The following is a 14,216-nucleotide window of genomic DNA, read 5'->3' on the forward strand; positions in this document are numbered from 1 at the left end:
ACTAAGTTAGTACGTTTTTCAGAGAAAGTTTCTTATGATTGTTCCCATCTTGTATTTTTCATTTTTTACCATGCTGTACCATATTGAACAAAGATTAAATTTGAATATTTTCGTGGTCTTGGTTATACTTAATGCGGTGGATCCGTCCCCAAGGCATTACAAATATACCCCCTATTTTACCTTCCGGGGGGCCTTCAAACACTATATTGAAGATGAGAAATCACACCCCTAACAGTGTAATAAAAACTTACTGCAGTTCAGTTCATCTGCTCCAATCTTGCTTGCTGTCACACACCTTGAAACTGCTGATACACTTGTTGTCTGCTGCACACTTGTACTGGCCCGTCATACAGGGGAACGTGGCTGAAAATATTCACAAACCATTATTTATATAGGGCCATGCTGTGTGAAAACAGGGTTTAATGCATATGCATAAAGTGGCATCCCAGACTCATTCCAGATAAGCCTGTGCAGTCCACACAGGCTAATCTGGGATGACACTTTCCGCATAAACTAGTATTTTCCTAAGAAGAGACTTTCTTGAAGCGCATATATCCTAAAAGCCAACAGTGTTGTCTCTGATCAGCCTGTAGGACTGCACAAGCTAATCCAGGACTAGGCTTTCAGCCAGACTGGTTTTTTGACTACCTTTAAACAAATAAATGCAGTCAACACAGGCTTATCAGGGACAACACTTTACACCTAAACTTTATTTTTGTTTCCCATTAAAGCAGAAAGTGTTATTCCTTCTTAGCCTGTGCACACTGCACAGGGTAATCTGCGGTGACACTTAACGCACAGGCATTAAATCCTGTTTTCCCAGAATAAGCTAAGTGACCATCTTCACCTCAAAACTTTCATACACAAATGCACAAATTTTAAGCAAACTATATTATTCATATATTTTTTAAGTGCAGTTGTAAGTCAATCTCGTTTACTTTTCATATGAAAATAACTTGAAATGTTAATACTTTAACACTAAACATGCATATATTTCAATATACACTTCAACACCGTTATTTCGAACACCGATAATCCGAAGTCACCGTTATTTCGAAGTATTTTTCCGGTCCCGATTTTGGTTCTTCTTTGTTTAATGTAAAATTTCATTGTTAATCCGAACTTCGTTAAACCGAAGAAATCGTTAATTCGAAGTGATTCTGTCGGTCCCAACACTATAATTCGCACCTAATTATCAATCTTTAATCCGAAGTCAAAACTGCAAAATACTGAGCGCAATTTCACACCTTTGTCGTGGCGCGTCAAAAGCCGATAATTACACCTTTGTCGTCTGCGCGAACGCCGGTGTTCAGAGAGACATTGCGTATTATTAAAAAAAAAAGGTTAATTCATTTCCGAAAATGTATTCATATGTATGTATGTCTGATAATTTGTGCTATTCATTTTATTTTATATGTTCTGTAAATAGAGAAAAATAAAAACAAGAAAAAGAATCGTTATATTCCCCCGTTTGTTACTTTCTTTTACCGTTTGTTACGGTTCTTTAATCCGTTAATTCATTTCCAAAAAAATGTATTTATCTGTATTTACATGTATGACAATTTGTGCTATTCGTTATATTTTATATGGTCTAATAATTTGTGCTATTCGTTATATTTTATATGTTCAGATAATTAGCGCATATTCATTATATTTAATATGTTCTGTACTTAGAGAAAACATAAAAAGAAGAACAAGAATCGTTTTATTCCTTCGTTTGTTACAAGTAGAAATCTATTGCAATCTGACTAGTTTACTTTTTTTAAGTAAACAACTATTAATAGTAGCGTTTAACTGAACCATGCGAGTTCCACAACGTTTTATTATTACAGAATCCTCAGAAGTCGTCTGTCAAATGTTTATTTCGAATTATCGTTAATCCGAAGTTTTTTTAACGGTCCCGACGACTTCGAAATAACGGTGTTGAAGTGTATTTCAAAAGAGACTTTTTAAAATGTTGTAAAAATGACATTTTCCAAACATTTTATCATCAATCCAAATGATAAAAGAACATTGTACATCAGATAGCAAAATGACACTTATGACGTAGACTCGTAATGAAAATACAGTTTCATTTATGAATTATGATCATTTAATTTGATCAAATTTAAAAGCCTTACAAACATAAACTGATTTGGTATTTTTCTATTGTTTCCGTTACATTTTTTAACATCCTAGGGATCAGGTATATAAAGAAAGACATTTAGAACAACATACTGCAGTTGTACTTCCTTTTGGTCAGACCCATCATCGCAATCTGGGTTTCCATCGCAAATAAAGCTGGGCGGGACACAACCAATCATATTCTTGGCACTGGTACACTCAAATAGACCCGGTTGAGAGCAAGGGTATGCTGTGCACACTGACACGTCGTCTATCTGGTCCGAGCCATCTTCACAGCCCCAGTTGTTGTCGCACTGCCACCAGCCAGGAATACACTTCGAGCATTGCTTTCACAGGAACTGGCTTCTGTAACCGACGAGACGGACATCTTGTTAACCATAGAAACTTAGATCTTGTTAACCCATAGAATAAGACATCTTTTTAATCATTTAGCAGACATTTTGTTAAAGAAAGAAATGGACATCTCGTTAATGATAGAAACAGACAACTTGTTGTATCCATAGAAACTGACATCTTGTCAACAATATAAATGGACATCTTGTTATCATAGAAACGGGCGTCTCAAAACCATATAAACAGACATCTTGTTAACCATAGAAATGGACAATCTTTTAACCTTACATATGGATATCTAGGTAACCATATCATCTTAGGCTTGTTCTGGAAAAACTGGGATTCATACATGTGCATTAAGTATCATCCTAGATCATCATATTGCATAGGCGAATCTTGGACTACACTTTCCTCCTAGATCATCATATTGCATAGGCGAATCTTGGACTACACTTTCCTCCTAGATCATCATATTGCATAGGCGAATCTTGGACTACACTTTCCTCCTAGATCATCATATTGCATAGGCGAATCTTGGACTACACTTTCCTCCTAGATCATCATATTGCATAGGCGAATCTTGGACTACACTTTCCTCCTAGATCATCATATTGCATAGGCGAATCTTGGACTACACTTTCCTCCTAGATCATCATATTGCATAGGCGAATCTTGGACTACACTTTCCTCCTAGATCATCATATTGCATAGGCGAATCTTGGACTACACTTTCCTCCTAGATCATCATATTGCATAGGCAAATCTTGGACTACACTTTCCTCCTAGATCATCATATTGCATAGGCGAATCTTGGACTACACTTTCCTCCTAGATCATCATATTGCATAGGCGAATCTTGGACTACACTTTCCTCCTAGATCATCATATTGCATAGGCGAATCTTGGACTACACTTTCCTCCTAGATCATCATATTGCATAGGCGAATCTTGGACTACACTTTCCTCCTAGATCATCATATTGCATAGGCGAATCTTGGACTACACTTTCCTCCTAGATCATCATATTGCATAGGCGAATCTTGGACTACACTTTCCTCCTAGATCATCATATTGCATAGGCGAATCTTGGACTACACTTTCCTCCTAGATCATCATATTGCATAGGCGAATCTTGGACTACACTTTCCTCCTAGATCATCATATTGCATAGGCGAATCTTGGACTACACTTTCCTCCTAGATCATCATATTGCATAGGCGAATCTTGGACTACACTTTCCTCCTAGATCATCATATTGCATAGGCGAATCTTGGACTACACTTTCCTCCTAGATCATCATATTGCATAGGCCAATCTTGGACTACACTTTCCTCCTAAACTTGATTTTCAATAAGAAGGGACTTCCTTCAATAAATCACAATAGAAGCAAATAGTGTTGTCCCTGATTATTCTGTACCGTCTGCACAGGCAAATCTGGGACAACACGTAACGCACATGCTTTAGCCAATTTTTCCAGAAATAGACTCATTTATTTTGACGTCACCCCATGAACTCTTCTTACTCATTACATTTGGGCTTGCAGCTGTTCTTCCCAACAGGGACATGGTTCTTGGGACACTGACAGGAAGCCTGCGCAAATCCCCCTGGCGCGTCTGCCACCGTCAGTATGAACAATTGCGGGCGACACAGGGGGTAGGATCCACTGAAGTGAGCATTGTATAGCAAGATTTCATAATATTAGACTCATTGTGGGAAAACTAGACTTAATGCATGCACTTGAAGTGTGATCAACTCTGGGAAGACACTTTTCGCCTAAACTGTGTTTTTCTAAAGAGGAGACTTTCTTTCAACAAAACAAATTACCATTAAAATTTCAAGCATTGTACCTAATTAGCCTGTGCAGACTGCATAGGCTTATCTGGGAGAACACTTTAAGAACATTAAGTAAGACTCGTTTTCTCTGAGCTTGGCTCATTTTTGAATGATTGTCACACTTATTGTGTTGACCAGTCCAGAGAGAAAGCTGGGGGGGAGCTAAAATGAGCAGGGCACAGCAATTTTTTTATTTCCCTCAAAATATTAATTATTTTAATACTTATTCACATTCTGAAATCGATGCGAGGGATACTCTTGCAAATTGGATGTACAAACAGTTGGAAATAAAATTAAGGGTTGGTTTAAAATAAAGCAAGACTTTTTTATAAGACAAGGGCTGTTTGTAAAACATGCATGCCCCCCATATGGACTGTCAGTTGTAGTGGCAGCCATTGTGTGAATACGTTTTTTGTCACTGTAACCTTGACCTTTGACCTTGTGACCTCAAAATCAATAGGGGTCATCTGCGAGTCATGATCAATGTACCTATGAAGTTTCATGATCCTAGGCGTAAGGGTACTTGAGTTATCATCCTGAAACCATTTTACTGGTTTGAGTCACTGTGACCTTGACCTTTGACCTAGTGACCTGAAAATCTAAAGGGGTCATCTGCGAGTCATGATCAATGTACCTATGAAGTTTCATGATCCTAGGCGTAAGCTTTCTTGTGTTATCATCCAGAAACAATTTTACTATGTCAAGTCACCGTGACCTTGACCTTTGACCTAGTTACCTGAAAATCTGTAGGGGTCATCTGTGAGTCATGATCAATGTACCTATGAAGTTTCATGATCCTAGGCGTAATTGTTCTTGAGTTATCATCCGGAAACCATTTTATTGGTTCGAGTCACCCTGACTTTGACCTTTGACCAAGTGACTTGAAAATCAATAGGGGTCATCTGATAGTAATGATCAATGTACCTATGAAGTTTCATGATCCTAGGCCTAAGCATTCTTGAGTTATCATCCGGAAATCATTTTACTATTTTGAGTCACTGTGACCTTGACCTTTGACCTAGTGACATGAAAATCAACAGGGGTCATCTGCCAGTCATGATCAATGTACCTATGAAGTTTCATGATCCTAAGCCTAAGCATTCTTAAGTTATCATCCGGAAACAATCTGGTGGATGGACGGTCGGACAAACGGACGGACTGATATGTGCAAAACAATATACCCCCTCTTCTTCGAAGACAAAAAATAAATAAATATATAAGATATTTAGAGTTTACCTGCATTGATCATCATTCTTAAATAGGCAGAAAAAATGTAATTTAAACAGCCAGAACTTAAAGTCAGGCACAAATGTAAAAACGATATTTGAATACTTTTCTGAACTGAATCAGTATGACTGATACAGGGCAGCGACAACTGCATCTCGGCTGTTGTAGAAGACGCGTAGCTGACCCCGAGTTGACGGGTAAAAAGCATCATGAAAAAGTGACTGACGATATGCGCTAATACCGCTCTGGGCGCCGTCATCTTGGAAACCTTTCACGGTAGACTTCGTTATGACATGGCACTAATAAGCATGTGTACTCGTTCAACGGCCCTTTAAACTTAAAAATATCACACGGAATAACACCATTGGTGTAAGTATTCTTACAACGAGAGATAATCCTTCACATAAACAGAATGAAACGGCATCATATCGTATTAAAATCAATCCTTGAAAGTATCGCTTAAGAGCGTAATTGTTAATTTTGACCTGACTGGATAACCACGTCAAAGTCTGGAAGGATCAAAAGGGCCACAATGACCAAGACTGAATTTGATTGGTCAAAAGAGCCCATGTGACCCCACACTGAGGTTATACACAAGTAATTAAATATAAGGCTTGAACAAGTACATGTATAATAGTAACAGACAATTAAACAATTAAGAAGTCGTACAATGACATAAAATCTTTTATGTGTGCATAAAATATTACATGTTTTAACAGCGATAATCCCAGCTTTCTATTTGTAAATGACCAGGTACTTCAGGCTTTAAATTAAAGTACAACACATAATTTGTAAAACACCTGGTTAGCTAATTACAATGTAAAACAAAGGAATTTCTTGTGCAGGTACAAAGCACTCATTGAATTGTATTTAAATCAATTGTGAGGGTCGTTGCACTCAAAATAATATGACAGATCCTCTATGTTAAGTAGGACATGTGACAAAGTTGTAATAACTTACCATGCTTTCTTTTATTGTAAATCCAATCTGGATCACCCATATCATCATCATAATCATCCGTGTCATACCCTGCTCCTTGATATCCTAAGATATGAAAAACAAAACAATGGTATCATTTTGGTTAATATCAATGTCCTGAGAAACGCAGTCATGAACTAATAGTATGTAGTTTGCAACATAAATTAATTCACACACACCAGTAACTTATTTTTAAGTCCAGGCAACCCAGATTTGAAACTGAGCTAGATACTGTCAATGCAAATATTCTGACACAGTTTCATTACTGTTTGTCAATATAGGATAAACAATCCAAACAATTTATTTCAGTTTAAAAACTTGACTTTGTAATCTCTATCAAACTGACCAAAATTATCAAGTGACCTAGATATGGTAAACAGAGAAAATAGATGGACAAAGTGTCAAAAATATCCGTGAATACATATATAGCATATACAGCATCTAAATAAAAATAAATTACATTTGATCTAATTGCCCATTTCTTACCGGTGTACTCAATAATCAAACATGGACTAAATATTGGCAATGCTAATAATGAACAAGTTTCATCAATTTTTAAAGATAAATGCTACCACACGAACTCAAATATTTCATTACCATATTGAGGATGAAACCCAGACACAGCAGGTTTTGAGCTAGATGAAGGAACACCTTCTCTATTTTCTTCATCATGCTGGTCATCTGATTCTTCAACATCCTCATCACTTGAAGCTTCCTCATCGCTCACTGTTGTTTCTTCATCTGCAAAACAGCATTATGGTAAAATGAGCAAAATATGCAGCATACAATATAACACTTTAAAATCCTTTTAATACAAAGCATGGAACTCTTTAAATATATATATATATATATATATATATATATATATATATATATATATATATATATATATATATATATATAAGCATGTGTGACCTTTGCTTTCTCAGTCGCCTCTTTCAGTACATCATTGCCTCTGTATGGCTTTCTTCAACTTGGTCTCATGAAAATGTACTGAGACTCTATTTGAAGCTTAGACTGCAATCTAAGAAGTGTGTCCAGGTTTTCCTTCATCTCTTTTGTTAAGAGGATTGATACTCGCCTGCCTCGTTTGAGACTTTTTCCCCGCGTCTCTATCCTATAATGATATTTACACAAATGCCTTTCAAATTTCCTTAATGTTTGTGATATATCTTTATCCACAACGTCATTAACAGACCCTTTTACGAAATCTTCCGTTTTCAGTCTTTCCGCCTCTCCGGATCTCTTTCGGTTAAAAAGTATTACCCTTGCTAAGGAAACTGCAAAGTGAAGTATAAATCTCTTTGAGATCAGCTGGCATACTGAGATCAGCTGGTGCACTGGATCTTAATATGCTGGCTTCATTTCGGAGGTAAGTGTTCAGCTTAACAACATCCTCAACGATGGGTAGAAGTTTTGGCTTATTAAACCTTTCAATCGCCAATTATTCTTTAGCCATAAAGACAATTTTTTCATGATATTCGTCATCGTAACATTTTATAAATCGGGACATTCTCTCTTCCTGCTCCCAATCTTCCGCCTCTGATGCTTTTGTGCAAAGCATTTTGGCAACTTTTTTTAAAACTACTTAATATTTTTTCCACGTAAGATGGTGACGCATAAGAACAAGTTCTTTTTTCGAACCCTGCAACATTTTTTATTGTTTCAAGAAGGGGGGTCCACATGATTGGCTGAATGCATTATGTTAAATTGTCTATATTCGGGTAATTCTTTTTCATGGGTATAGCCATTCTAGCCAACTAGCGCATACGACAAGAAATATGGGAATACGAATTTTCCGATTTTCATGTTTTTCAAATCTTCTTTCACCAAATTGTAAAATCAGACTGTCAGATTTGGCACAGTTGCCTATCTCGTCCTCTCTTATGTTTACAACAACCTTTTTGTAAAATTGTCTGTGTATTCCTGCTTTTTCAGTAGAGGCTCTGTCTGTACTTAGGTATTAGGATACCCACCCCTTTTTCTTTAACTTTTGTATTGTGCAGATTATTACCCTTGGCAGTTATGACCGCCCATGCCCGTCTCCTTTCTTTGGATCTCTTTGGCATGTTGAGAATCTAAGCTACTTCAATTTCATTGGAGTTTTGTTACTCAAGGTGTGTATGTAACTTGTAATCTAGCTTTTCGCAGTATATGCAACCTTGGGCTTTCTGTGACCGGCCTTTCCCATTAGCTGACCCTGATGTTGCTACTATTACCTTCTTCAGCGGTTCATTATTCACACATAATTCATCGCTATCTTACACAATGTCCCCATCGGTTTTCTGTTCCTTCAATGATACCATCTTTCCTTCCACAATGCAACTAAACACCCACTCTTTGGTGACACATTTACCTGGAAACGCACAACAAAATTGATAGGGAATAACAACACTTGAAGGGAAAAGCTCTCAACTAGACCAGAGTAGTACAATATAAGTGGTTTAGTCAGTGACTTGGAAATGTTGTGAGTTTCATGAATGGACAAAATTTGCTAGGATGTACGTAAGCTGTTTAACAACGGACAGACAATATAATCATCTAAGCTCTATTTGAGCACTGAAACTAAATATACATCAGCTACTACAATAACATTTGATCATTATCTTGGAAATTAATTGATGCAAGCCACTGAGAAAAATAACAAGAGCAAGGAACTATAAATGATTTTCATGTGTTGTGACTAGGATTTGAACCTGTACCGTAGGGCAATAGTACAAAGCCATGCAAAGTAAGAATGCCTATACCAATCAGCCATTGCAGTCCTTTCAAAAACAGTTTCAGTTGCACAAATAATCAATATCCAAGTTTATGACCTACATCAAATCTTCAGGTGGTTCATGTTTCAAGAAGATTTTAAGGATATTTTAGTTTCAATGGTACCCAAATTTCCGCATCAAAAAGAACTAGAGCTGTCACAGACGTGACGAATACCCCCACCGCCGCATTCACACAGAATATTTTGCATGTTGTGTTCACAAAAAACAGCGGAGACCATGCACAATGCTTAAAATGCACTAAGTGACCCCCTTGGCCTAGTTTTTGACCTGCCATGACCCATGTTCGAACTTTGCCTAGCCATCATCTAGATACAACTTCTGACCAAGTTTGGTGAAGCTCGATTGAAAAATAATTGAGTTAGAGAGCGGACAACATGCTCAATGTTTAAAACGCACTAAGTGACCCTGTGACCTAGTTTTTGACCCAGCATGACCCATATTCGAAGTTGACCTAGACATCATCAAGATACAACTTCTGACCAAGCTTGGTGAAGATTGGATGAAAACTACTTCAATTAGAGAGCGGACAACATGCTGAATGTTTTAAACGCACTAAGTGACCCCGTGACCTAGTTTTTGACCCAGCATGGCCCATATTCAAACTTGGCCTAGACATCATCTAGATACAACTTCTGAACAAGTTTGGTGAAGATTGGATGAAAACTACTTCAATTAGAGAGCGGACAACATGCTCAATGTTTAAAACGCACTAAGTGACCCTGTGACCTAGTTTTTGATCTGGCATGGTCCATATTCAAACTTGGCCTAGACATCATCTAGATACAACTTCTGAACAAGTTTGGTGAAGATTGGATGAAAACTACTTCAATTAGAGAGCAGACAACATGCTCAATGTTTAAAACGCATTAAGTGATCCTGTGACCTAGTTTTTGACCCGACATGACCCATATTCGAACTTGACCTAGACATCATCTAGATACAACATCTGACCAAGTTTGGTGAAGATTGGATGAAAACTACTTCAATTAGAGAGCAGACACCATGGTCAATGTTTAAAACACTCTAAGTGACCCGGTGACCTAGTTTTTGACCCAGCATAACCCATATTCAAACTTGACCTAGACATCATCTAGATACAACTTCTGACCAAGTTTGGTGAAGATTGGATGAAAACTACTTCAATTAGAGAGCGGACAACATGCTCAATAATTAAAACGCACTAAGTGACCCCGTGACCTAGTTTTTGACCCAGCATGGCCCATACATCATCTAGATACAACTTCTGACCAAGTTTGTTGAAGATCGGATGAAAACTACATGAATTATTGAGCGGACACTTAATACCAACCGACCGACCGACAGACAAGTTCACTCCTATTTACCCCCCTAAAATTTGTTTGTGGGGGTATAATTATTACAATTATGGAGCTTTATGCAAGACTACTTCTTCCAAGTGGTTGTTTGATCCCGTACATAACATGCATGTCAATGGCAGGTAAAACGTTTTGATAGCTGCCAGAAATAAGGACCGATAATTGGAACTAGAAACTGAAAAATATTTTAAAATTTGAAACTGGAAATATTTCAAAATCAGTAACTGCTTAAAATGACAAACCTTTGGTTATATCAACCCATGTGTCTCCCCTGAATTCAAACTCAAATCCTTGGTAATCAATTTCATGACAGATTTCTCCATATCGACAAATCTTGGTGACCATGAAGTTTGGCTAAAAAAGAAATTTATAGACATTGTTTCTATTTTAAAAGGAAAGGCTATGTGTTCACCACAGAATTGTGTCACAACCAAAATTATTATTTTAATACAATGTAATGCAAATCTTCCTCTGGACAATTTTCACACACTCAAACAGCATAACCATGTACTCAATTCGGTTTTATTTAATTGGTTCACCGATTATAGGTATGGTATAGCCACCAACCTCCACAGCGACTCACAGCTTCATAAAACATTTAGTGCAAAGTAGTTGATTTTTAAATGTACAAACCATATCAAGTGTGGTACTAGCAAGCAGAGATTGTTTTACCCATCTATTGCTCAATATTGGTTTTCTCTGTACCAAGCTGTTGAATACTTCAAAGGAGGTGCAGTCAATCAGTCCATGTACAGCTGAAAATTCAATCATTAAGAGATGTATCCATGCCATGTTGTTTTGGCAGAAAAAATATGTGCAGTATTCTTAAGATTGTTTTGTTATATTTTACCAACTATTGGGGCACTTTATACTAAGAACAATGCTATAGTGACTTCATGGTAGCAAATGTACTTAATCGTTGCAGAAAATTTAACTGTTGCAGATTCTATGTCAGAACAACTTTAAAAAAATGTTTGTTTAGCATTGTAAATATTTTAACAGAGATGTAGAACATATTCCTGTTGTAATCATCATTAACTGTTCGGGGAAAGTTTGAAGTTCCCGCTTACATGCCTGGACAATTATAACATGTGCCTCGTCAACATTTTTCTGTGAGCAAAAACTGTTTGAACAGCATGAAGAATCCCTGCAAATAATGTAAATATATCATACCAGTACTGTAAATACTCAAATTGCCAAAAAAAATTCTCTTATCATCATGAAATGCGCTACAAATGTTGGAAAATAATAAATTAGTGAAAAGATTTTTTTTTCAAAAATCATTCTAAACATGCAAATCTTAAGTTTGCCTTGAACTTATTTGAGATTTTGTTTCTTTACATTTACACTCATTTGAAGTGGAAGTTATATCCTATTATATGGGCAAAATGCAATATTTTAAACTATAAACTAGTATCAGTTATTGCGCAAAGAAAATAGGTTTTTATTGCACAAAGCACAAAGACAAAAATCATTTTTTTTGCAAATATATTTTTAAAGTTGCATTATTTCAGTGAAAATTAATTATTGCAAGAAACATACCTACGTTATTTGGTTGAATGTCACAAAAGAAGACTTTGGTTAGGGAATCAGACACACATGGCAATGGGCAGTCAACGGTTTTCACTTGATTTCCCACCTTGTAGACCAGATGTTATAAGCCTGTACAAGTGCAAAAGTAAAAATAATACACATAAATAAGGGAAAACTTGCATGAATGAAGACAATATCTCATCCATAACTTTTATCAGTGAATAAGTTGAGTAACACCAATTTAATAAAACAAAAACATAACACTGACACAAATTATATTGCTGATTTCTGTGCTCCTGGGACTTGTTGAAACCACACAAGAGCAAAACAGACCATCACACACATCCAAATGGGGGCAAAAACAAATGAGAACATTATCACGTTCTTAAGATAATCAGTGAATCGAATTAAATGCTACCACCACCATTACTGCAGACTACTGGGCATACTGAAATATATATACTGCAATATAAACAATATACATAACCATATTATATACTGTTGACTAATGTACATGTATCATGACAAATCATGTGCCTTCTATGTGCAGTAACAGGAAATTGTGCGTAACTGTAGAACTTACTCAAACATTGTTCTGTGACTATTTGTTTGTTGTGACGTTCCCTTCTTTTTGGACTAAGTCTTCATTAAGTTGCACTTGTATAAAAATGAATATAGCACACATGCAAATGAGACATTAAAAACGAGTAAGGATATTTTACAAAGGTTATCTGTCATCCATACGGTGCTTCAAACCAGGCGCCTTTCGCTCATAAAGTGAACGTTCTACCGATTGAGCGATCTAGTCACTCACTCATCTGTCCAGTGAATCAGATGTCATACCAAACATAAGCCTACACTATTACTGCAATATTAAAAATCCCATATACGAAATATAACTATGGTATATGTAGCACAAAAACTCGTGCCACCTGTGATTTTAAAGTTGCTTCGTCAACAAGAAGTGTCCATAGGACACCTCGCTCTGCTTTTAGACTGATCTCAGTTAGGTCACAGCTAGGTTTGTGTTCGGTGACAATGTGCATTCCTTGTGACCTCCTTGTGATAGTGAATACATATGCTGAGTTTCAAGTGAGAAATTGACATGTATTGGTATGATTTTTAGTCGGAAATGGAGAATAATTGTGACATGCAATGACATCTCATTAACAACAGGTAGAAAATTACATGTTCACTTCACATTTTCTGAAAAATATCCTACTCCATATATATCACTCAATGTGTATTAATGTGGAATTTACTTCACTTTCGGATACTGCAGTATCAAACAGCATCAGAACATATAATGGCCGGAATATATAGCACTACAAAGCTTACGTCTTCTATGACTCAAAATAAAATCTTACAACGAATAAGTAGACAATTCATTGTGTATTCGACTATTTCCAAATTTAAAACAAGACATGTGTCCATAGGCCACAAATGCCCCCACATTCCACTTTTGTCACAAAATTCCTTATGACCTTGTTACAGTGACCTTGACCTTTGACCTAATGACCTCAAACCATATTTGTTTGTAAATCTCAACGAGATGCATGCACATGTGAAGTTTAAAGAACGCAGACCCAAGAGTTTCAAATTATGAGCAAGGTTAAAGTTTTAGGACAGACACACACATACAATGACAGACAGACAGACAGACAGACAGACAGGCCAAAAACAATATACCCTCTGATCATTCGGACTGGGGGCATAAAAATAAACTTCTGTCCATCCTTGTTACTGGAAATGAGAATCCCTAAACTACTGACCTAATCAGAGGGGGGCAAGTCCTGCAGCTGTTTTCTCTTGCCTCTCTCCTCGGGTGTGGGTGTTCTAGCCTCCCCATTGTGCTCCGCCTGGCCCTGGGGCGGCTGCCTCACCTGACCCTTCACCAGCAGCCCTTGACCTCTGAACCCGTTCTGCTGTGAATGTGGGCGACCAGGGGTACAGGCTGCTGGCCCAGACTGATGGGCACTGGCAAGTTGCCCATTGCTCAGTAGCTGAGGTGCAGGCTGGATCTGTTGGTTTAGATTGCCATCAGGTTTCCTGATAGTGGCCTTTCCCTTGCTAG

The 14,216-nt window shown here is 37.2% G+C and overlaps 1 long non-coding RNA gene across 5 annotated transcripts; it reads right to left on the reverse strand.

Annotated features, from left to right (window-relative positions):
• Positions 1 to 251: 251 nt before the first annotated feature.
• Positions 252 to 14,169, reverse strand: LOC127865127 (uncharacterized). 5 transcript variants are annotated; one of them, XR_008042501.1, is made up of 12 exons: positions 13,915 to 14,169; positions 12,152 to 12,271; positions 11,680 to 11,756; positions 11,243 to 11,364; positions 10,852 to 10,963; positions 7,411 to 8,851; positions 7,093 to 7,236; positions 6,478 to 6,561; positions 5,623 to 5,785; positions 3,980 to 4,120; positions 2,218 to 2,469; positions 252 to 363 (listed from the first exon to the last, which is right to left on the reverse strand). It is a non-coding gene; the product is annotated as an uncharacterized LOC127865127 (long non-coding RNA). The 5 variants fall into 5 exon arrangements; XR_008042500.1 differs by having other exon boundaries at positions 5,623 to 5,853; XR_008042499.1 differs by having other exon boundaries at positions 5,623 to 6,561; positions 12,156 to 12,271.
• Positions 14,170 to 14,216: the final 47 nt, after the last annotated feature.

Source organism: Dreissena polymorpha, chromosome 1, assembly GCF_020536995.1.
Source record: "Dreissena polymorpha isolate Duluth1 chromosome 1, UMN_Dpol_1.0, whole genome shotgun sequence".
In the NCBI taxonomy this organism is placed as follows: Eukaryota; Metazoa; Mollusca; class Bivalvia; order Myida; family Dreissenidae; genus Dreissena; species Dreissena polymorpha.